At 49.2% G+C, this 26,218-nt stretch overlaps 1 protein-coding gene across 1 annotated transcript in view; it reads left to right on the forward strand.

The window, feature by feature from the left end:
• Positions 1–15,343: 15,343 nt before the first annotated feature.
• Positions 15,344–26,218, forward strand: part of CKMT1A (creatine kinase, mitochondrial 1A) — a 111,454-nt gene continuing 100,579 nt past the window's right edge. Inside the window, exon 1 of the mRNA XM_085644345.1 lies at positions 15,344–15,585. The gene's annotated coding sequence lies outside the window, so the exon portion shown is untranslated. The remainder of the gene's footprint in view (positions 15,586–26,218) is intronic.

Raw genomic sequence — 26,218 nt, forward strand, 5'->3', positions numbered from 1 at the left:
GCATAGCTGGGGGAGAAGCTGGCACCCATGTCTACCCATACATATGTGTGTATATATATATATATATTCACTGAAAAAACCATAGGTTTCACACACGTTATAGTTAGGAATTAGCATTTAAAAAACCTTGCAAATTCACTGAAAAAACCATAGGTTTCACACATGTTATAGTTAGCGGAAATCTTACTGATAAAAAACCAGTGAAATTCCCCCGTTATAGTTAGTGCTGGCAACTATAACTCACGCGACCGCAATCCTCTGCTGATGCTAATACTGTATTTAGACACTTATTTGCCCATGTCTTCTTCCATACATTTTTAGCTATACATATATTACAAATATTTTTTTTTCATAAAGACACATATGTCATCAGCAGAAGATTGCGGTATGTCTATGGTTTTTGAATGGCATCACATGATGCATCACATGATTGGGGAGGTGGCATTTGAAAATACAAAAGTGAAAGGGGACTAAAGTTCTTCCATATGTGATCAAGGGCACGGAGGTGCTCGAAACGCGTCATATAACGGCTTGAAAGAATAAAAACAACCTATTTTGCCACGTATTTTGGAGTCCGGGTCTCTCTTACCGCTGCAAAGGAAGTGCAAGCTTTGGGAGATCAAGTACACTTCTCATTTTGAACAACGGAACTGGGTTGATTCCGTGAACGGACCCCCTCCCTCGGAGCAGGCAGCCGCCCACAACCTGTGTTCTTCCGATGCATCCTGGATGGATTTTTTCGGTGGCTGCCCCCTACCACAGCTGAGAAAAGTTGACGCCGACGAAGGTAATCGCCAGTGAGAGAGTCGGAGGACTCTCCAACGACGCTGCCATATCGGTGAGTTTTTCGAACAGCTGTTAGTGTAGGTTGGGAGGTGTGGTATAGGTTGTTGCCATTAGCCTAAACCAAAGAGGCTTGGCTTACGTAATTGCCGATTATGTCAGCGGAAGTAGTCCGGGAAAGAGAAGCTGCAGCTGAGGTTTTGTTCAGCAATGTGCCAAAAGTTTCTGCAACTGGTTCGGGATTGAGCAATGATGGCAGTCAAAACAATGACAGTGGAAGCGCTAAAAACCTATTAAGAAAATTGGAAAAATGCATGAAAAGCGAATTGACCAAATGGTGGGAAAATAAATCGCTCACAAAGTACCAGGAAGTGGGTCGTGTACCTCGAGGTCTAAGGATTTTATTAGCACCCAGTTTTGACAACCCGAACCCTCTGATGCTAAAGGAGTGGGGAGAAAGCAATCTTGCGGCATCCATGAACCTTGTATGTATTCTCATTAAATATGCTGAAATAGATCGGCTAGAATTGGTCAAAGAAATTGATAATATCAATGAACAGATCAACAAATTGGAACAAAATGAATATATAAGTAAGACGCGTAAAGAAATAAATGAACGTTTGAAGAAACAAGAAGAAAAAATCAAAAATAGAAAAATATTCAAGTTTGCACGCGACCTAGCCGACTATGAGAATGGCCAAATATATACATTTGCACGCAAATATGTTAACGCAAGAAAAATGAAATTAGACGCGAGAAGCAAACAAAATACTGACCCGATGGAAAGATGCCAATCTAATGATGCAAGGGCTTCAACAACAGCAGCAATGGATTCAGACTCACTGACCAGCGATACCGGTTCGGAAAGTGGAAGTCTTTATAATTCCAATGTTATAACAGAAGCAACTAGACTCAACTTGGGGGAAGAGGTCGATTTTTTAGCCCTAGAACGACGCAACACGCTGAGACCACGAAAACAGCAAACACACGACGAAATGTCAGACGGAGGGAAAGACGCAAAAAAAACAAATCAAAAGTCTACAAAAAAATATTGGCGCAAGTAGATGATATGGAAGATAATACTATCATTAATTTGTCCAATGTAAAATTTACAAAAGCAGAGAAACAAATACTAATGCTTGGTCTTTCATTCTGTCCATCTGAAGATTTTAATTATGCGCAAACGAGAATTGATTTGTTCTGTTTTATTAGGAAATTAAAACTCCAAAAATTCTTTGCCATTAAGAATGGATTGGCAACAAACAAAAATGAACAATTAAAATTGAAAACTACGAGCAATCTACAGACATCAGACATTTCGTCCCTATTAACAATACAGCAACTTTATGATGACAATGACAATCCATCATCTAATGTCTCTACACAGCAAAATTTACTGGATATGGGCATCTTACAACAAGGAGCAGGCAGTAGTCCTTTTAAGAATAAATCAACATTCATCCCCATGATGCCCAAGGATGCGATAGACATTTTTCATGAAAGGGTCACAGAAGATATAAAACAACTTTATCAAAAAGTAAAGCGGAAAAAACGAGACAAGAAATACAAAGAAATTGAATATGCAAGATTAATTAAGAAGATCCAAAGTAATCAAGAAATCGTGGTAATGCAATCAGACAAAGGTGGCAACATTGTGATCTGGCCTATTAATGATTACACAAGAGAAGCAATAAGACAACTTTCTGATTCAAGTTGCTATGAAAAATCGACCATACAGCAATACAACAAAGCAAAAGAAAACCTGTCAAAAAAACTACACCAATATAAAAGAGAAGGACTAATATCAATGGACGAGTTTAAGTACTTATGGGTGGAATATCCTAGAATGCCATCAATATATTTCATCCCCAAGACCCATAAAAATACAAATCCTATTCCAGGACGTCCAATAATCTCTGCCATAAACAGCATGGGAGAACATGTATCCCAGTATGTAGACTTTTTTTTGCAACCAATGGTTAAAGCACTACCGACATATGTTAAGGACACGGGAGATTTCTTAAATAAACTGAGCACTATCATATGGACCGACGATATGCTATTAATGACCCTGGACATAGAGTCCTTATATACATGTATCGAACATTGTTCAGGAATAGAAGCTATTTGCGAATTTTTGAAGACCAGACCAATAGAATGCCACAATCACAACAAAATTCTGATTGACTTGATCAAATGGTGTTTGAACAATAATTTCTTCATGTATGACAATCAAGTGTACAGGCAACTGAGAGGGGTGGCGATGGGAGCTTGCTTCTCCCCCAGCTATGCCTGTTTGATGGTTGGTTGGTGGGAGGAGCTGGCTCTTGGGGCCACCCACTCAGGCCTTCTGGATAAACGTGTCAAACATTTTTTCAGATACATAGACGATGTGTTCATTGTGTGGCAGGGTGATGTGGAGAGTGCAAACATTTTTGTTAATTCCATGAATATTAACGATGCCAATTTGAAATTTACATCCCACATTGACAAAGAAAGTGTAGATTTCTTAGATGTAAAAGTATACATAAAAAATGGGAGTATTGCAACTACATTGCACAGGAAAAAATTGGCAGGGAATTCTACACTCCATGCAAATAGCGCACACCCACACCACCTGATTAAGAGTATCCCCTATGGGGAATTTCTTCGCCTCAAATGAATATGCAGCACCAAGGAAGATCTGGATGTGTGCATAAAAGACTCAGCAATGCGATTCAGGAGTAGAGGCTACAGTGAGAACATTATCACAGAAGCGATAACTAAAATATCTAGCAGGCCCAGAGATTCACTGCTGAATCCTGACACTTCCAAGAATCAGGAAAAAGTATCTGAAAATAGTACACCCAGATTAATCACTACCTTTAATCGACAAGAAAGAAAAATACGAGCTATTGTCAAACAGAATTGGCCAATCATACACACTGATGCAGTATTGGCACCTACATTAACTAAGGATCCCACCATAACTTTTAGGAAGGGTGTATCTATGAGAAATCAAATAGTCAGGAGCACTCCAGAGTCCAATTTGAAAAAGAAAAAAACTTGGCTACAAGCTAGACAGGGATTTTTCAAATGCTCTAGCTGCAGGGCGTGCAAATTTGGGCAAAACAAATCCAAATATAGTACTCCCTTCCAGGATGATGAGATAATTATCAAAGGCAACTACAATTGTAAGACTGAGTATGCTGTCTATGTTCTGACATGCACCTGTGGTTTACAATATGTGGGCAGCACTAAGCTGCAGGTGCATGTCAGAATTCTACAACATCTTAGAGCTATTGTCAACAATGACACAGCATATCCAGTTGCCAGACATTTTAAGGCATGCCATGATAACAACTTAAACTGCCTTAGGTACTATGTAATCGCAGCAGTACCACCTTTGCCGAAGGGAGGTAATAGGGAAAAACTCCTGCGCCAACTAGAATCACGTATGATTCTGGAACTTGACTGTAAAGCTCCAAGAGGTCTCAATAATACGGAGGATCTCCATAATTTCTTGTAATTAATCTCTATTTCTACCTCGTATACATTTTTACTTGCAGCTACAATATTTGTGCAGAATACATTTTATGCAGAAGGGATATACACTTATTTAGATGATATCTACAAGTGTATTTACATTCTTTTCCCTACACACATTGCAGAACCAACTTCAGGCAGTTATATTAACACATATATTTTTTATCTATACTTTCACTTCTATTTTTTGGATAATTTCATTATTCGAGGAAAAAGAAAAAATCCATAGACATATGCACTTTAAGGTTTAGGCACAGGCACTTTACACAAAATAATTTAGGAACGGCTGTTCCTTTATTTGTTCTTGATCAGTAGCAATCATGCAGCTTTTTGCACATAGCCTTTGCACTTTATCATTCTGTGTACATTTATATTTTCTTGGAGTGAAACAACAATTTTTGTATACATTTAATCTCATGTCATAACATAAAAAAGTTTCATCTTGTAGCATTTGGCCCAACTCAGGATAATTTTTGACTATGTCCAACAGCATTAACGCAGCTATAAAACAGGACATATGCGAAATGAGTAATATATATCCCGAAGTTGAATACTTTCCCAATAGGCCATGTCTCTCTTTTCTGTATATAATAATTTTATTGGATTTTAGCACATCTGATTCTATTATACAAAGCAATGCATTTATGCAGATATACTATGTCTCACTAGAATTGTGGATCTATTTTGGATATAAGTCTTTGTCATATGTTTAGAAAAATATTTATATTTATATATCTATTTATTTATTTATATATTTATAGCATTGTACATGTTTACATGATGAATTTTATTTACATGATATACTCGGATTGTTGTGGAAACAGTAATACCAATAGTACACAGAGTTACGAATGTTTTTTATGTCTATGGTTTTTGAATGGCATCACATGATGCATCACATGATTGGGGAGGTGGCATTTGAAAATACAAAAGTGAAAGGGGACTAAAGTTCTTCCATATGTGATCAAGGGCACGGAGGTGCTCGAAACGCGTCATATAACGGCTTGAAAGAATAAAAACAACCTATTTTGCCACGTATTTTGGAGTCCGGGTCTCTCTTACCGCTGCAAAGGAAGTGCAAGCTTTGGGAGATCAAGTACACTTCTCATATATATATATATATATATATATATATATATATATATATATATATATATATATATACTACCCTTGAAAGGAGGAGGGCCACTTTTTAAAAGTAGTTAAGGGTAGCCGCAGGCAAGCGGTGGAGAGATCTGATTTAGTAAGGAATGTGACAAGGCAGAGAAGCACTCAGTGTAATGGAGATTACCGGAAAGTGTTTGACACAAGAGCGAGAGCAGGGCGTGTAAAACATCGAGAAGATGCGATATTTGCTACATGAATTCCAATGTATAACTAGCACCATCTCCTGCGCTCTATTTGGTTTAATATATATATGGACACGAAACATTTTCCTCATGTGTGATGAACTGTGATGTGGCTATGGAATCTCTTAAGATGAGTTATTTTCTTAACGACAAAGTGAAAGTGCACATGTAGTTAACGGGGGGAGGGGGGAATTGCTGAGTTAACTCTTTCTTTTAAAAATAGAGGTTCCGTTGGGCAGTGGAAGGAATGGAACATCCCTCCACTCCGTTGTCACACAAGCTTTCACTGCGCACAAAGGCATTTAAAAACACAATTATTTCCATGGGTAACAACTTTACTGGACCTGGCACGGGTTGCTACGAGAGCTGGAATAAAATGCGGAAAACTCCCCGTTGTGCCATCGACGTGTTTGCTTTCTTGTGCGGTGCTAGAGTGATGAGAAAGGCCTTCGCTGTACGTTAGGCTTCTGCTGGACTGAATGTGTATTTAAAGGGCTGGTTGGTGCGGAGAAACCATGGGAATGGAGTGGGTGGCCTTCGGCTACGACTAGAGAACAGCCAACCAATTCCGACCGGAAGCACGCGCATGATGACCCACAGAAGGCCTGAAGCTGCGGCTTATCTCTGTGCGGTGCACCCCAGGGACGTCACTTCCGGGATGCCTGCGCACTATTTAAAAACAAGCATTTGCAATGCAATATGACTCGCATTTACGCGAGACGTATTGAATTAAAAATGGGAGTGCGGGCCTGAAAGAAGGCACAAACGGGAGTGGGGGGGTGAGGGGTTGGTGAAAAACCACGGACTGCGTGAGGGGGCGGGGTACACAGGGAAAAAAAATATGTTGAGTATAGGGGCCAATAGCTTCGGATGTGTACAAATTACGCCATGGACGTTAGGAGGAGGGACTAACAAGGGAAAACCCAATCAGAAGCCAGCATTTAGGACGGAAGCCAAACAAAAAGATGGGCGGAGAGTGGGCGGAGCTTACGCGAAGCTTCCCCGCTAAAGTATATACCATATGCCTCGCAAAGTGGACAGCGCATGCACTGCAACGCTAGGCAAGACCTAAAAATGTCAATGCATAATTTTCTGGCCTTTCTTCCAGTTCACCCATCTGTAATCCACTTACCTTGCCCAACACTTTCCCTGTACCAGTGGTTCTTTCCTATTATTTACATACACATAATTACTCTATTAATGTAATTTCATGCTCTTTTTTTGATAAACAAGTTTTTATTGTTTTGCGTGAAACAACAGAAAAAACATTGAGCCTGAAGAACCACCAAGTTACAATCACACAGCATAAGAGCACACCGTCTGCCCGCCCCCACCCGAAGCTCCCCCCTCCCCCCCCCCCCGGACCACATAATCAGAACACATTGCCCAGCCATTTCCCCCAGACCCTGCGGTATTTTTTAAGGCAGCCCCTCGACTGATAGAGAGTTCGCTCCTGTGCCGCACACCAGTCCACTCCCGTGCTCCATTTGGCCAAGCTAGGCGGCTGCGGATGCTTCCAAGCCGCTGCTAAATCCCTTTTTGCCACCATGAATGCTGTCATAAGGAATAGCTTCTCTGCGCGCGTGCCATCCAGGCCCTCAGTGATGCCCAGAAGGGTGTGTCGAGGGTTATGTGGCACCACCCATCCCAAGACCTCCGTGAGATCTGCCTCTATGCCCCTCCAGTAACCCCCCAAGTCTGGACAAGACCACACCATGTGGATGAAATCAGCCGGGTCAAAACCGCAGCGGGGGCAAGCTGCCGCAGCGGAGAGGCCCGCCCGGCGTAGACGAGCCGTTGTGAGGTAGGCTGTGTGCAGATAATAAATCTGAATAAGCCTCAGTTTGGCGGAGGCCGTCACCAGCCTGGGGGCCATAAGGGCGTCCCGCCAGTCGACCTCGTCCAGGGGACCCACCCACTCCTCCCACCATTCCTTCAGGCCTTCCCGGGCCGTGGGGGTATTGTTAATAAGAGAGCGATGTATTCGGGAGATGCCCCCCCGCCCCAGGTTACCCAGCAGGACCTGAGCCTCCGGGGGGCTGTGATCCGGCAGCCTAATGTCCAGAGGGGTGTAGAGGCGTATGGCGTGCCGCAGTTGGAGGTACTTATAAAATTGAGAGGAGTGAAGGGAGAAGCGCGCCTGCAGTTCCGAGTACGAGCACATGCGTCCCCCCCGCCAGACGTCCCCCAGCTGGGAGATGCCGAGCAGGTCCCAGGACTTGAAACCCTCCAGGCCCGCAACGTCCCGCATCCACGTCCCATGCCAGAGGGGAGTGGCACGAGTCAGTCTCCCGGTCCACCGGGTGTGGCGAAGCGCCGCCCGCCAAGCCAGGAAGACCGCCTTAGTGATGTCTGGGCAGGAGGCGGGGACTGGGGCACCATACAGGTGGTCCTGAATGCGGGAGAAACCCAGGTCCTCCAACTCCACCCTGTAGGCCGGATCGGTCCATCCCCCCCCAAACCAGTCGTGGATGACCAGGAGACGGGTGGCCAAGTAATAGAGGTAGAGATTGGTCATGCCCAGCCCCCCATCAAAGGTGGGCAGGCGACATGCCGACAGGGCCAGCCGCGGTCTCCCACCACCCCAGAGAAACCTGGTCGCCAACCCATCCAGCTCACGAAACCAAGGCCGTGGGAAGGACACGGGAATATTTTGTAGTACATAGAGAAACCGGGGGAGAATCATCATTTTGTATAGTGCTACCCTCCCCAGCGGATTGAGCGGGAGCGCTTGCCATCGCGCCAGATCGACCTTGGCCTTCTTGACCAGGGGGGTCACGTTAAGAGCCCAGCTCAGTTCCGGGAGAAGGGAGACCCAGATGCCCAGATATTTGAAGGACAACCGACGGAGGGGAATAGTGTCTTGCCAATCAAAACACTCCCGGGAGGGGTGCAGAGGCACAAGAACCGACTTCCGCGGGTTTAAGTAGAGGCTGGACGCGCGGCCAAAGCGGCCTAAGAGATAGAGCGCACGGGGGCCCGAACGCGCTGGGTCACTAAGGTACAACAGAACGTCGTCCGCATAGAGGGCTATCTTGTCCGATGGTAGACCCGGCCACTCCCAGCCCCGAAGGAGAGGATCCGCTCGGATCAGGACGGCAAGGGGTTCCATTGCGAGAGCAAAGAGGAGGGGCGACAGCGGGCACCCCTGCCGTGTTCCCCGTCCGATCCGAAATGGTCTCGACACTGCCCCGTTGACCAACACTCTGGCGCGGGGGCGCGCGTAAAGGACTCGCACCATGCCAACAAACTTGGGGCCGAAACTCATGTGGGTCAGGACCTCAAAGAGGTAGGCCCACCCGACCGAGTCAAAAGCCTTCTCGAAATCGGCAAGCAGGAGAGTGAGATATGGAGATAGGCGGTGGCGGTGAGCTAAGGCCACGTGAAGGCGACGAAGGCAGTGGCGAGTGCCCCGGTCCGGCATAAAGCCGCATTGGTCCGAATGCACCAAGCCCGACAAGAAGGGCCGGAGCCTCTGGGCCAAGACCGCCGCGTAAAGTTTGATATCTGTATTAATAAGGGAGATCGGCCGGTAGGCCGACCTATCACAAGGAGGCGGCGTGGACTTGGGCAGGACCACAATCGTGGCAATGTCGGCTTCCGGCGGGAAGGAGCCTTGCTTGACCGCTTCAGCGTAGAGAGCACCCAACCGCGGTACCAGATGTTCTTTATAGGTGGCGTAAAACTCCTGGGGGAAGCCGTCCGGTCCCGGGGTCTTCCCCGCGGACGTGCGCCCTATCGCATCTCCAATCTCCTCAGGAGAAATGGGTACCTCCAGACTCTTCCAATCACCCGACCGAAGACGGGGAAGCCGCTGGCCACTGGTGGCAAGCAATGAAGCCAGGGACAGGTCCGCCGCTCGGGCCCGATAGAGCTGCGAGTAATACTGAGCGAAGGCTTCCGCTATGGCCACGGAGGAAGAGTGGACCAGGCCGTCAGAGTCGGCCACCGCCGGGATGATGCGTGATGCCCTGGGGTAGGTAGCCAGCCGATGCAGGAGCGCACCATTCTTGTCGCTCCACCCATATACCCTCGCCAGCGAAGATTGCCAGAGGAGCCTAGCCGCATCAAGCGATCGTTGGCGAATCTCCTCACGCAGAAGGCGCAGCTGCCGGGTTCCAGCCGGATCATCGGGCCCAGAAAGAGATTGCTCCAGTCGTAGCGCGCGGGCCTCACAAGCTGTGAGCCGCTGGAGTTGCGTCTGGCGGTGCCGCACCACCTGTGCTTTGGCAGTCCCCCTGATGGTGGCTTTACAGGCCTCCCAAAGGTTGCCCGCCGAGGAGACCGACCCGTCGTTGTCCCCAAAATAATGCGTCAGTGCGGACCCCACCTCCTTGCGGAGTGTCTTATCCTGGAGGAACCAGGCGTTGAAGCGCCACACCTGGCGGGCCCCCCGAGGCGGGAGACCCAGACCCAGGAGGACCGGAGAGTGATCTGATATCCCCCTAGGCAGGATGCGGACATCCTGGATGCCTATACAGTCAGCGGGAGGAACAAAGATCGCATCGATACGGGCATGGGTGTGATGGGCGGCCGAAGTATGAGTGTATTGCCGGGCGCGTGGGTGCCAGGTCCGCCACGCATCGCATAAGCCCTGCGCCTCCGCCCAACTCGCCAACTGCTTCGCCCGCGCAGCGCAGGGCGCCGAGACTGGACCGGAGGAGTCGAGCTGCGGAGCCGAGACAGCGTTGAAGTCCCCCCCCAGAACGATAGCGCCCGGTGGAAGAGTTGCCAACAGAGACGCGATGTGAGATAAGGCCTGAGATAGCCCGGTAGGCGGCGCATAGAGCGACAGGAGGCTAAGCGGCCGACCCTCTAGCGTGCCGCAAACGGCAATCCCCATTCCCTGGGGGTCATGGATCACCCGGGTAAGCACAAACGGGAGGGAACGGCGCAGCAAAATGGCGACCCCCCGCGACCCGTGCGAGAACCCCGAGTGCCACACCCGGTCATACCCGTAGCGCGCCAGGAAGGGACATCGCTCGCCTAGCAGGTGGGTCTCCTGAAGTAGGAGCACATCGGCTTCCGCGCGCTGGGCGTATTTAAGGACAGCGGTGCGCTTAAGTCTATCCAGCAAACCGTTCACGTTCCAGGACAGGATGCGCGTCTGCGCCTTAGCGGCTAGGTCAGCCATGGTATTGACGGGAGTGGGACGCGCTGGGAGCGAAGCAGCCAGGGTGAACACAGGACTATGCATCTCACACTAGGGGAAGCCGGCGGCAGCGCAGGAAAGTGGTCAGAGGCAGGACTTGCGGGAGCGGCAGCATGGAGAAGCGTGTCGACACGCGGGGCGCGATGCTGCATAAGAGGCTCAGTGGATAGCAGACCCAAATCAAACAAAACAGTCCCCTCAAGGAGGAACAACCAACAATTACCCAACCCCAACCCCCCACCTCCCACCCTACACTTCAAGAACGGAAGCATCTGTCGCCCTAACTGAACCAACAATTACAAAGCCCCAAGCGTAGGTGCTCGGGTGTAAAGAGCGTGGTGGACCCCTCCTGAAGCACGGATTCCAGTGTCGCGTCATAGGTTGTTGTGGGAAAGCTTGAGACTGCTGAGCCCCCCACCCCCGCCACTCGACAGGGTGGCCGCCTCCCCCTGTGAATGCAGGAGGTAAACGTGAAGTCATATAGCAGGACTACGGGAGAGGTCCGACAGGTCAATTTGCACGTTGAGGGGGGTTTGAGACCCATCCGGTCGGGGCGACGGGCAGCGCCGGGACCCCCCAACCACACGAGAGGATGCTCCCGAGGAGGCCGAGGAGTCTCTCACCCCTCTCCCAGATGCGCCCGCAGACCGGGTCAGGGCCCCCGCCGCACCACGGCGTTGCCGGGAGTGTGTGCGCTTCCTGCGCCCTGGTCGCTGGGACCCAGCCCCTCCCTGGCCCCGGGGCACAGTAATGGACGGCCCCGCTCCGGGTTGGCGCAAAGGTCTTACCTCAGTGAGCCAGGTCCAGGCCGCCCTGGGGGTGTCAAAGAACAGCGTCTTCTCCTGGAAAAGGCGGGGAACTGGAGTTGGTATTGAAGGCCCAGGGAGCGCAGCTTTTGCTTTACATCCGTGTAGGAGCGGCGCTGCTCCTGGACCTCCCGGGTGTAGTCCGGGAAGATCATAACGGTGTGGTTGTTGAACTTCAAAGGGCCACTCACCCGCGCCTCCCGCAGGATAGCGTCTCTGTCCCTAAAATTGAGGATCCGAAGAATAAAGGGGCGCGGGGGAGCTCCCACAGGGGGCTTGGCAGCCAACGACCGGTGCGCCCTCTCCACCACGAACCAGGACGACAGACCAGCCGCCGGCATCCAGGATTGAAACCACTTTTCGAGGAAGTCGTCCGCTCGGCCAGACTCGACCCCCTCCGGAAAGCCCACCAGGCGAAGGTTGTTGCGACGGGCGCGATTTTCGGCATCTTCCGCCCGCCTGTGCAGTTCCTTGGAGTGGGTTGTAAGTTCCCGGACCTGATCCTGTAGAAGGCGAATGTCATCCTCCGCCATGGAGATCCTGGATTCCGTTTCCGTAATGCGAGCCGTGGCGTTGCGGAGGTCCTGCCGCAGGAGCGCAACATCGACTTTCACCTCCCCAACCATCCCCTCCAAGGATGTGCGAGAGGCATCAATGGCCTGAAGGATGACGGCCAAGTTCTTGTTCGGGGCCGGCGCCCCTCCTTCCCCCGCACCCGGCGGGTCCGAGTGCGCGAACTGGTCAATCCGCGTCTGGTGGGACGTCGCCGGTGGCTTGGAGCCCTTTTCCATGCCCATGGTGAACCCAGGGGGCACGTGCCGGACACCAGGGGGGGCACAACAGACCAGCAGGCGGCCCGCACCCGCCAAGCGGAGCAACCCCCGGCAGCAGGTCAGGGGCGGGGGGGTTCCCACAAGAAGGCAAACGGTGAGTGCGTGGCTTATCTCCACCGATGGAAGGCCTGGAGCGCGGTCGACACGCACCCCCTCTTACGGGTCCGGGCCGTGCCGCCCTCACCACGTCCCGGGCCGCGCGCCAACAGTCAAGCCCCCCCCGAGCACGGGCACAGCGCCAGGGAAAACAGTCAAGGCGCAGTAGGGGGGGGGCTGCGAAATTGCCTCCCTGTCTGCAGCGGCCCCCGGGAAGGGTGTGGGGCAGGAGAGATCCGGTTCAGCTGCTCTCACAAGGAGCGTCCCTGCCCCAAATGCGGCGACCACCCGCCGGGTCTGGCGGGCCCGCAACGCCTCCGGGGCCGCCCCAACAGGAGTCCACCAGAACAGGTCAGCGCGGGGCCACTTCAGGCAGCGTCGGCCCAGCACCAGGGGGCAGCGGACACCAGCCGCGGCACAGCAGCAGGGCAGGCAGGTCAGCGGGTAAGTAGTCGTTGGCCGTGGAATGCGGGTCTGAGGCGAGCTGGAAGCTCTCAGCGTGCAAGGGTGCCACAACCTACTGTCCACCCGCCACCTGCTTCACCGCAGGGGGCGGCACGTCCTGGGCTGCAGCCTCCTCAGTCCGGGAGAGAATTGAGAAGACGGGACAGCGGCATGGGATGGAGCCGGACCGGCCAATTCAAACCGTGTTGGTTGCGGGGAGCTGGCTGCCAAGTATTCGGGAGTCTTGAAGGAAGTGTCACGGACGTACGAGGCAGACAGGGCCTCGCTGACACAAAGCCACCTCACAGCGCTCCGCCGAGGACTCCACCAGCCGGATCCAGCCTCCCAGCTCGGGCCAATCTGCCCGCCAAAGCAGACCTCCTCACCAGCGGGGGGGCGCTCACCATCCGCCGCCCTCCCCCCCCGGCTCACCTGGGGTCCGACGCCCTCACAGGTCCCGCTGCGGTGATCGTCCGGTCTCCAGTCCGCCGTCAGTGGCCTAGCGGCCTGTGCCCCTCGTGGCGCGCCGGGGGCTCACGCAGCCGACACCACCGGCCGCGGGACCGGCCAGGCGCGTCCCAGGCAGCGCCAGAACTCACGGGCTGTCTATCTCAGCTCAGGCTGCAGCGATTCAGGCAAAACTCGCAGCGGGGGTAGAGCGGCAGCCCCTCAACACTCGGCGGTCATCTGGGCTCACCTAGGACAGCCACAACGGACGTAGGACGGATGCGAGGGGTCAGGCATCCAGGAGCCTCACCTCAGCGCGGCCATCTTGGGTAGCGCCACCTAGCGCCCTCGTAATTTCATGCTCTTAGCAGTCATGGACTCCTGGGTAGGCTTCGATGACCCCCAGTCGTCACTGTACCACAGGTTAAGAACCGCTCCCCAACATTTCTAACATATTTCTCCAAACCATGCCCCTTGGTGGTTGTACGTGCTATTTACCCCAACACGTTCACCAACCACTCCCCCATCCTTTCCACCTAGTTGTTCCCAAAACACCTCACTCCGTCTCTGCCCAACAGTTTCAACTCTGTTTCTTCCCAACAGATTTCCCTACAGCCCTCCAAGCTCCCCCTACATTTCCCCTCTTAATATCACTTCCTCCTCAGGTTTCCCTCATTTTACACAATATCCCTCAAGTCTGTCTATATTATTTTTCTTTATAGCTCCCCATTTCCTTCTATTTCCTCCTAGTTTCCTGATGTTTTCGCCAGCCATTCTTTTATTTCTCTCCACTATTTTCCCTCTATTCCTCCACAATATTATCAACTGTTGTCCTCCACTATTTCCACTTATCTCCTTTTTCTCCCCAAATGCTCCCTTTATTTTTCCTGCTATCTCCCACTATTTCTTCTGCTTTCTCTAATTTCTCCCGACTATTTACTGTTATTTCACGCCTCTATATGCAACTCCTTTTCCTCTCAGTTTCCCACGATTTTGGACTCTTGCTCCCCTCCATTCACCTGGATATTTTTTTATTTCCTCCCGCCAATTCCCTCGTTCTCCTTGGCATTTTCACCTCTTCTCACCCACTTGCCTCTTACTCCCCAATATATTTCCTCTATAACCTACCACTATTTCCCCAACCCATAATACTTGTTTATCCCCGCCACATCCTATTGCTACCCGTGACTCACCCGAGCCTTTACTTACGACCCCCCTGGTGTTCTCCGAGGTGCCCACAGGGCTGTACCCCAGGCTGGGGCTTCTCTTCACCCCAGTCAGTGAAGCCATGATTCCAGGACTGACGGCTGCTGGTGCCTCTGTCCCTGGGGACCCCAGTCTTGGTGGTCACGACATCTGATCCCCTTTAGGATCTCAGCCCAAGTCCATGATGGTCTGACTCTACGACTACCCCTGATTTGTTAGGTTCAGTCCCCAGACCCCATTGAGGCTCGAAAGCTGTGGGGCAAGCTTCACCTGGGGGGGTGGGGAAATGAGTTGGGTATGTAGGAGTCTGCTAATTGGGCCACTTTGTCTCCAATCACTGGGCTGTTGGTCTAAATGTTGTATGTGGCTGTGCACCTAGGTGAGTGGTACAGGCTTCATGTACACTGGATACACAATGGGGTGAATTGAATACACTGCAGACATTGTGTGCTTGTGAAGATCTCTGCTTTAATTGTGCATTTATCTTCTCTCTATACTGGACCTGAGGGGCATGGATGATCACTATGCCTTACTGCTTCATTTCTGTAGCAGCCCAATGTGGAGTCTGTTAGGGAAGAGCAAAAGCAAGGGGTGAAACAAGGAATCGGACAGATGGAGGAAGAGAGAGAGGGAAAGGAGAGGGAGAGCGAAAGAGATAGGGAGATCATGAGGTATTACCTGCCTGGCTAAAGTCAAAAGTCCAGAGCTCTTTGATAGTGTGACAATGAGAAGGGTGATAAGGACTAACTGGGCGCTCCTGTGGGAGGGGCTTTACAGGCAGCTCAGATTATGCCGCAAAGATAGCAACATAGGTGATAAAAAGGTCTAGTCAAGGCCCAGCCCTGCACTCCGGCGAACTTCTGAGGAGGGTGTGGAGCCTGCAGCCTGCACCGACAGCACGCCGCGGCCACTCTTCCAGCAGCACAGCAGGCTTCGAGCTCCAGGTACTGAGACGCCTACCGATACTATACCCCGAGTACACCCTGTGCACTGCTGCGTCTGAGCCCCCACCGCTGATTCAGGTACTGAGGGGCCTACCGATACTATACCCCGAGTACACCCTGTGCACTGCTGCGTCTGAGCCCCCACCGCTGATTCAGGTACTGAGACGCCTACCGATACTATACCCTGAGTACACCCTGTGCACTACTGCGTCTGAGCCCCCACCGCTGATTCAGGTACTGAGGGGTCTACCGATACTGTACCCTGAGTACACCCTGTGCACTGCTGCGTCTGAGACCCCACCGCTGATTCAGGTACTGAGGGGTCTACCGATACTGTACCCTGAGTAAACCCTGTGCACTGCTGCGTCTGAGCCCCCACCGCTGATTCAGGTACTGAGGGGTCTACCGATACTGTACCCTGAGTACACCCTGTGCACTGCTGCGTCTGAGCCCCCACCGCTGATTCAGGTACTGAGGGGCCTACCGATACTATACCCCGAGTACCCCCTGTGCACTGATGCGTCTGAGCCCCCACCGCTGATTCAGGTACTGAGGGGTCTACCGATACTGTACCCTGAGTACACCCTGTGCACTGCTGCGTCTGAGACCCCACCGCTGATTCAGGTACTGAGGGGTCTACCGATACTGTACCCTGAGTAAACCCTGTGCACTGCTCCGTCTGAGCCCCCACTGCTGATTCAGGTACTGAGGGGTCTACCGATACTGTACCCTGAGTACACCCTGTGCACTGCTGCGTCTGAGCCCCCACCGCTGATTCAGGTACTGAGGGGCCTACCGATACTATACCCCGAGTACCCCCTGTGCACTGATGCGTCTGAGCCCCCACCGCTGATTCAGGTACTGAGACGCCTACCGATACTATACCCTGAGTACACCCTGTGCACTGCTGCGTCTGAGCCCCCCACCGCTGATTCAGGTTCTGAGGGGTCTACCGATACTGTACCCTGAGTACACCCTGTGCACTGTTCCGTCTGAGCCCCCACCGCTGATTCAGGTACTGAGGGGTCTACCGATACTGTACCCTGAATAAACCCACTGCCCGGCACTGTCTGAGTCCCCCACCGCTGATTCAGGTACTGAGGGGCCTACCAATACTGTACCCCGAGTACACCCACTGTAGAGCTCCGTCTGAGCCCCCACCGCTGACTCGGGTACAGAGGGACCCTTTCGATACTGTACCCTGAGTACAGCTGCTACCCTGCACCATCTGAGCCCACTACTACTGATTCACGTACTAAGGTGCCTAACGATACTGTATCCTGAGTACAGCCGCTGTCCTGTACCGGCCGAGTCTCCTAACTCTAATTCAGGTCCTGAGTGGCAACCAATACTGTACCCCGAGTGCAACTGCTGCCCTGCACTGCCTGGTGCCACAACCACTAATTGAGGTACAGAGGGGCTTACCAATATTATACCCTGATTATGTACTGAGGGGCCTAGCGATACTGTGCCATGATACCTGCCTGTCTGGGCGCCCTACTGCTGTTTCAAGTACAGAGAGGCTTACGGATACTGCACCCCAAGTACAGCTTATGCCCTGCACTGTCTGGGGCCACGATCACTGATTCCGGTATTGAGGGGCCTACTGATACTGTGCCCCGAGTCCCCTACCACTCACTGATTCCCATCTTTACAATGTGCCCTTCATAGGTGCTGCTCTGTCGCTGCATTTGTGTAAACCTCGGGGCTTCTCCTTTCATAAACTAGTGCTTTATTTAAAATTAAAATTCGCTTTATTTCCAGAATTTTGAATGATGTGTTCTGAAAGCAACAGATAGAACCCAATCTTCAATCCCTTTTCGATATTCTAATTGTATTCATATAGCGCTTACTACCCCTGAAGAGGTGTTGAAACACTTTTCAGTAAATAGTACCCTACAGAACCCAAAGTGGATTAGTGGTGGATTAGTATAGGGAAATAAGTTAATTTGAGTGTTGGACATGTGAGTCTGTTAGTTGGATCGAATAGAATAAAGGAGGACTAGAAGAGGAAAGAGTCTAGAAAGTGTTATTTGGGAAATTATGGCAATAAGATGAGGTTTGGGAAGAGTCAAAGGAGGCTAGAGGAGGGAAGAGCTAGAGAGGGTTATTTGGGAGATCAATGTGCACGAGTACCATTCCATGGGACAAGAGTCAAGACAGGTGCGTGAGAATACATATTTCCCGAAAGTCTCCATCTGTTTAATTCACTGTCGGATGTGGTGGCAGGGAACAAATTTTTGTTCAGGCGGCTGGAGGATTCCTGTACTACTAAACTCCCCACGGCGGGGCCGTTGGAGCAGAAAATCCGGGTCCCTAGTAGCAGGCTATTTCTTCTTGCCACTTGCCTGTTCACTGGAGGGCAATATCCTGGCTTCACCCAGTTGACCAACAGCATGTCAGTGAAGGCCTCGTTAAATGGCAAAGGAGGTTCCTGGCTAGTCTGTACTGGATTCAGGAACTCCCTCGAGATATTTGTTTTAACTTCCTGCAGATGCAGGTTGAGATCCAGGACTTCCATCGTCCTCCTAATGACTTTGGTGAAGGAGGCAGAGTCTTCAGTGGCCATAGGGAGGGTATTTCAGTGACTGATGAGGAGTCCAGGCTACTGGCGTCCTGAAGGTCTTCAAGTACGTTCCCATCATCATCATAATCCTCAGCATAGCCATCGCCATGCTGGGGTTATATTTCTGGCTTGGAGTGGGCATAGTACCGCATTCTTGGTAGGGCTGAGCCTTCGAATCACAGAGAGTTCAAGTTTTACATCTAAAATGTAACTTTGAGATAGAAGCACAGCAGTTTACGCAATTCAATGAAGATGATTCTGTTATTCATACAGAATGTTGCATTTAAAACACTCTTTGTATAATAGTGTATTGCATGTCAAATATTTTGAATGGTGTAGTTAAAATGTTCAGGCGTTTCTAGGGTCTTGTATTTGTTCAAAAATGCAGCAAGGCACCAGGACATAGACCATGTTCCGATGAAGATGCCACGGCTGCTCAATGGTATTTTAAGGTTCTAACCAATTTTTGTTACCATTATTGTTTTGTGGCAAAACACGTAAAGCAGTGTTCAGTGGTCAGGCCTTTCTTGCTTGTAGTGGAGAAAACACGACCTTCTTTGGGGGTTAATTCGTTCCTCCATCATCTTGAGAGCAGTGAATGGTCGGCTACTGGCTGCTCTCTGTAGGCCCAAATATTGTTCCTGTATCACCAGTTGCCACAGACACTGTTAAATAAAAAAGGAATCCCTCTCTAAATAAACGCAAAAGGGGTTTCCTTTTTGGCAAAATTTTTCCATCAATGAGACCTTGAAAGGAATTTAGAGGTCATTTACCAAGGTCACTTACATTTCCTTTCGTGTGATTTCTTAATCCCTTCCAATCCTTTGAAAATGTTGCTTTTTAGGCACAATTCTGTACTTAGGGGCGAGACTCATGGCACACACACAAACGCCCACACCCGACGCCTGTCTCCCCCTCCACCTCCCGCTAATCCAGGAATTATTACCGTCTCTTACTACCCAACTGCAAAGGAGAACCATTTTCCACGCTTCTAGCAGGATTTATAACTTCCTTTACACCCCCTGGGAGTGGGTTTAAAAAACACACAGGTTGTCAGCTTTCTTCGGAACTGTGGAAGCCCTTAGTTTAGGTGTGGGTGAGTGTGGGAAGGGCGTTCCACTCACTGTGTACACAAAGGGTGCGCCGAATGTGTGTGGGCAGTGCGTCTAGATGCCAAGGGGCCACACCTGCTAAGAGCTCTTCTAGGGCTCTACTGCAGTTAAGGGGTTTATAAGGCTAGAACGTCGCTTCAATGAAATCTGGTGCGTGTCCGTGACTGCGATTTTACAAGTGTAATACCAATTTTACTCACACCTTCATTAGTGCGGCTTCCAGCGTGCTCCCTGAGCTATTTTCTTATTTCTTCCACATTATGGTTGTGTATTGTGTTGTCGGAACATGCAGTGAGTATTAACAATGATCTAATTTGTACTTGACCCATATTTCATTTTTGTTAGATTCTCATGGAGACATAATAACTGTGTTCAAACCTGTTACTCTAAACTCGTACATCCTGTCTGTTCGATTCCCTGTAGTGAGCAAATTCAGAATAACAGCAATTTGTGCAGTGCTTTAAATGGGCCAGCACTGCCCGGTACTGAGTACCGGCAGTTTTTTATTTTGAGAGTACCGGAGTGAAATAATACATTTAATTGGAGAGTACCGGCACTTCTCAGAAACAAGCAGGTACTCTGTTTCTGAGTACCTGCACTTCGATTTTTCCATTTCAAGCACTGATTTTTGTGAACATTTTATGCACACAACAATGGTTTGCAATGAAAGGTGGTTGGACAAATTAATGTGTGTGGCACAACGCAGTGTATGTTATTATTATTAGGTCTCGCCTGAGACAGAGCATGCACTGTGTTGCACACAAGATCTTTTTCCCCCAAAAAACGTAAAAGGGAGTAGGACACACCCATTACTTACCACTGGTTGGCTTCATCATCACTCTCATTTCCATGATTCTTATTGGTCAGTCAGTACCAGTTTCCCATCCTGTTAGTGTGTTTGTCCCTTCAATGGCGTATGGAAAAATAATGATTAATTACTTTATTAGTGTCCTTCTGATGCTTGTCCTCGGATTTAGGCACTTTTTTTCTACTTTACTTCTAGCCGTCTCCTAGCTTGCCTCCTTTCTTGCCTGGTTTTCCTCCTGGCCGCCCCTGTGTTTGTTGCCCCTTCACGCCTCTCCATGGTGGTGGTTTTCCCCTTCCTGCTGTCCATTGTCGTGCTGCCCCTTTCTGCTGTCGCTTATGTTGATTTTCCTTCCCCATCTCCTTCCCATGTCCTTCCAATGATGTGTATCTTGTTGCTTACCCCAGCCCCTCCACATGCTGTTGTTTGTTTGCTTGCTCCACTCCCTTCCCTCCTGCCCTCCATTGTTATTGTTGCCCCCAGCCTCTCCCTCCTGCACTCCATTGTCCGAGTTGCCCCTGACTCCCCCTCACACCCTGTTGCTAGTCAACCCATCCTTACTAGATAATACTTTTTTTTAAAACTCTATGATACAGCCAGTGCTCGCCATATCATAGTGCTTTTTTCCCACCCTCTCTGTTGTTAGTGTTTGCCCCCACACACACCCTCCCTCCCTGTGTTGCTTCCTCCTCAAACATTTTTTAAAAAGCTCTATGATTCGGCCAGCGCTGCCCATGTCATAGCACTTTTTGGGGGGTTTATAGACTGGGATGACCCAGACAGGTAGTTTGAGGTGGGTAATTGATCACCCCATTTTCAAAGAAATTGCAGTCCTTGATGACTACCTTTGTTCCTTTGTAGTCTAGCCTACGGCCCCCAGTTGACACTTTTGCTCCCAAACTTGAACTCTTACTGTCACCAGTCCAGTAAGGGTGAGATCTGTGACCTTATTTAGATGCCGTGATTACTCCAGGCATAGCTGTGTGCTTTTGTTATGAATAACAAGGCGAGTCACATCTATTATTTGTTGCACAAAAGAATGGCAACACAGAATGCAAAAGTAAAAATATCCCTATGATGCGGCCAGTGGCATTGTCTGCATCCTAGCGTTTTTTAAATATACCTTATTTACTATTATGTAGCTTCGTAAATGTTTTTAAAAATATATATTTTTATTGTAATTTTCTATAAAGTTTACAAACAACCGAAACATCAGCAGGTACACCTCGTACATGACAGGTTCAACATCATATTCAATATTCATTGCCGCCAATACAACCGAAGATGCATTTTTATGGTAACTCTTCCTATTCCTTGTCCATTCGCTTCCTTCTAAGCTCCGGTGTATTTCAGGAGCTTCATATGTTCTTAGGGTCTGCACTATGTTGTCTTACTATTGTGAGCCTTGCGTAATGAGTTATGTCATTTGTGTCGCGTCCTCCATCATTTCTAGGCTGTAATATCTCAGCCATGGCAGCCAAATCTTCCGGAACTTCTTAGGGCACCCTCTGGCGGCATATGTCGTTTTTTAGGCCCCCATATAGAAGTCCATGTTGGCCCACCATTCTGCCATAGTAGGTATGGAATCCCTTCCCCAACTCTTAGCAACATCTCGGTTTGCCACTATGAGACCCAGGTTGCTTAATAAAAGTTTATATCTAGGTATGTAAATGTTGGTGGGTATACCCAAAAGGATATATTTAGGATCTAATGGGATCTAGGTTTCTAGTATATTATTTAGTTCCCGTACTATACGTAACCAGTATCTATTTATTAGGGGGCATTCCCATATGGTATGTATGAAGGAGCCACGGATTGTTTTGCAGCGTAAGCAATCAGGTTTCTCCACCCTGCCCATTGCATGGAGTCGCGCTCTATCAAAATAAACCTTGAACTGTATCAGTCGTAGTCTGAGTTTAATCCCTTGGGTGCATCAATGCAGCCTCCCAGTCAATGTCGTATAGGGGGCCTGTTGTTTCCTCCCATCTGTTTCTGAGAGCCACCAATCTATCTGGCATATTATTCATCAACGTTTTGTATGTCCACGAGACTGCCTTTGAAGGTATCACTTCCTGCAATAATCGCCTTTCCAATGGTGCATACTCAGGATTGCCTGCAAACTCAGGGGCCGATTCACAGAACTAACTTAAGACAAAATCCTAAACTTACTACTTTTGGTATTCACAGAAGTTAGGATTTTGTCTTAAGTTTGTCTTAAGACAAACTTAGGACAGACTTAAGACAGACTTAAGACAGACTTAAGACAGACTCAAGACAGACTTAAGACAGACTTAAGACAGACTTAAGACAGACTTAAGACAAAGTTAAGACAAACTTAAGAAAAAATCCTAACTTAAGTCTGTCCTAAGTCAGTCTTAAGTTTGTCTTAAGTCTGTCTTAAGTCAGTCTTAAGTTTGCCTTAAGTCTGTCTTAAATCTGTCTTAGGTCTGTCTTAAGTCTGTTTTAAGATTGTCTTAAGACAAACTTAAGACAAAATCCTAACTTCTGTGAATACCAAAAGTAGTAAGTTTAGGATTTTGTCTTAAATTAGTTCTGTGAATCGGGCCCTCAGGTTTTTGCGTTCTCCAAGCATGTCGGAGCTGTATATATTTGTATTGCTGTGTGTTTAACAGACTATATTCTGTTTGGAGGTCTGCAAAGGTCATTAAGTCCCCATTCCGTATGATGTCCCCTAGCGTTGTGATCCCTACTGTGTCCCAGTTTCTAAAACCCCGCAGTTTTGCCAGCTCTGGGAGGCGTTTACCTTCCCACAGCGGTGTGGACTTGGTTAGTTTCCTGTCCCAACCCATTTGTCTTTCCGCCCCCTTCCAGGCTTCAATTCCCCTCTGTCTTGCTGGGAGCAAGTCTCTCGTTCCCGCTCCCCCGTATATGTAATGTAGGTGTATATGTTTCTGGAATTGTAGCCTTTCCAGGGCATATGTTGGGTGGTCTCCCGGGGCATGACTCCATTCGTTGATAGCTATTAAGTGCGTAGCCTGGTGATAGGCTTGAATATCCCGCAGAGCTATGCCTCCGTTATATTGGTTGCGTTGCAGTGCTTGTAGTGCTACTCTCGGGTGTCCCCCATCCCACAAGAATGTGCGCAGCTCGTCGTTTATTGCCTTGAAAATTGTATCCGGAGTCTTACAATATGTGTTGTGAAGTCCTGACATGCAACATGGGTGAAAGTATTAAAACAAAGAAAAGTGCTATGACACTGCGAGCCTTGACTACATCATGGCTATTTTTAAATTTGGTTTCAACCATGCTACACACAAGCTGTGCTGGTGTACATCATGGCTAAAAAAATTACAAAGACAACAGATTTCGTATACGCGAGTCTCATTGGCTTTGCCAATGCTTGTTTTCTGTGTTGCCCCCCTGACAAATTCAGCAGCTTTGGTGAAGGTGGGGGGAGTGGGCAGGACACACTCAGTGTCGATTTTCTCTCCTGCGAAGCACTAACCTCTGCTAGTGGCCTGTACACCAACACCTCTTTTTCGTAAGGGACATTGTTATACACTGCAATTTCTTGTGTCTCACTGTAAGAGGTGGTTTCAAATAAATACATAAACAAAACATACCCTTCAGAGGGCTTCTGAATATCTGGCCCGAGCGTTATCCTCCTTTGAGAGGAACAGGCATGCTGCAAAATATACTGACCCCCGAGCCGGCCCAAGAGCACTGCAAACATTACAGGACAGAAGACTCCTCCCCCTGGAGCTACGTCACTATGAAGCAGTCGTCCATTGCGGAGCGCTGTCCAAGCACGTGCACGCTGTACCGCTTGTATAGACCCACCCCCCCCTCCCTCCCGTGCATGGTGGGTCCCGCCTCAAATGCATTTGCCCAGAGTCTGTTTCTGAATGTGGCAGCAGGTGCTAGCAGAGAAAAAGTCTGCAGTCTTTAAACTGACATGCCGTGGTTACGGAATATGCATCATTTCCTTTCCATCTTTTCTGGCTGCACATATAGTAACCAGCTAAAACAAACATTCATTGACAGTTATAACAATACTATTTACACTGTACAGCTGCGTTGCAATTAAACATGAAACGCGTCTTCTTTGTAAGGAAATTCTGTGGTGTGTTCACTACCCCCTCTTCAAAGGTATGTCTGAGAGAGTAGGTAACAGTTTTTGAGTGCCTGCCTGAGTGCACTCAGCATGTGTCTCTGGTTGCATTTCATTGGGGAAGAGGGGGAGCAGCACATACCACTGACACCAGGTTTGTGTGAATACTTTCTGGAAACAGGCGAACATAAGAAAACAACCTAGGTCTTTGCCTTACAAAACGAAGGCCTCACTATACACATTTGCACACCTATGTTAACCAACCCCCTCCCCTAAAATTACCTGCCCTCACAACTTAATACAGTAATAGTGTACATGCTGCAGAGCTGCTGAACTGCAACTGTGACCTTTAAGCTCCCCAACCACTTTACTACAACTACTAGCCTCTAATCAACTAAACTTCCTACAGAACCTTTAACTTCCTGGCTCGTCCAGGAGTGAACTTATCTACCTGTTCCTTTTCAGCCTGAATTGTCACTGTCAACAACAATAAACTTCGGTAAACTATGGCAACTTCTCAGACAATCGCCAACCAGAAAAAGAAAGGCATACTACGCCTTTTTCTGCTCCCTCGACCACTTAGATCTAATGGATGTTTAATACCTTAATAAAACCACCTGCAACAACTCCATGCTCATGAATGACAAATGTACCCTGCCAGCTGGAAACATTTGGCGTCCTTATAACACAGGTTTATGTGTTCCACCCTACCTACACCAACCTCTCTACAAAAGGAGCTTCCTCCTGGCCTTCTCTATAGCTGCTTGATGATGTGCCCCTTGCCAAACTTTCCTAGGTACAAACTCCGCCCAAAGGGCACAGCAGCTTACCCAACCTCTGCCGATCTCCTTCGAGTCCTCCTTCATGTCTTTCAGTAAAGCAAAACATTTCCATATTACCAAATCGTTCTCACCTAAGTGTAACAGCCAAATGTCTGGGCACCTACCCCCAACCAATAGCCTATTCCAACATGGTATTAACTCTCTCCATCTCATGCCCCTTTTCCGTGCCAAGTGGTAGTGTAATTTCCAACATTAAAGCCCAAATTCGACCCGTGTCAACTGGACTTGGCCTGCCCCTCAGCTCACTTACGAAGGAGTCGCCCACAATCCAGATATTCAAACTGACCGCCAAAGGCCCGGGAACGGAACATGCAAAACAGAAACAAAAGTCGAAAACCTGAACATCTCTCAGCAACTCCCCTACCCCTCTAAATTAACTCTGAAAACAGTTGGATGACAATCTTCCCAAACCCATTTTTATTTCCCGGGTCCAGCCCTGCCTACGCGCTTCTGTAACCATCCCGATCCGAAAAGAATGTGTACCGAAACCCCTTGCATCCAGGCGTGTGAGCGCCAGAGCTCTGAGCAATATCGTCAACAGCTGGAAAGCGGACCCTGGCTTAGCATCCTCCTGTTGAAAGACCCTCTCCTCCGGGTACAGATGGAGGTTTAGGAGCCAACCCCCATCGGACTGGGCACAATCTGGTACCAGGGTAAACAGCTAGCAAACAGAACACTCTTGTTCTGACCCCTTTGGTCAGTTTTGGACTTGTAAAGCCACAACTCTTAGCCCTTCATCACACCCACTAACCTCCTCCCAGGGTGTCACCCAGCTTCCTATAGCCCCCAAAAGCTCAGACACCGAAAACGCTGCCAAAAAACATCCCCGTCATTAGTGTGGAAACCAACACTGTCTCACTGTCCATGCGACAAATTCCCAGCAGTACCACAAGCACTTCGCATAAGATGCCCAAAGTCAGAGGCCTCCCCTTGGAACCCAACTGACCCCTTTCTCTGGACCACCCTTGCAAGATCCTCTTGCCGAGCTTGCCCGTAGATGGGCCATAGCCCCACCACAGCTTACCCATAAAGGCAATACCCCCAGATTCTCTGAAACTGAACTGGCCTTTTTCAATCAATGTCATGATGAATTTCACTACGTCCTCCACCCGTGCCCATGAATCTGTCCTCCTCTGAGACCCCCCTCACTAAGAACTCAGCCCAAGCCTGGGAATACACGGTCCTTGTGGATAATGCTAGCGAATCCTGTACCAATTGAAGCAGTATTGTCCTCTA

This window comes from Triturus cristatus, chromosome 3_1 (assembly GCF_964204655.1).
Source record: "Triturus cristatus chromosome 3_1, aTriCri1.1, whole genome shotgun sequence".
NCBI lineage: Eukaryota > Metazoa > Chordata > Amphibia > Caudata > Salamandridae > Triturus > Triturus cristatus.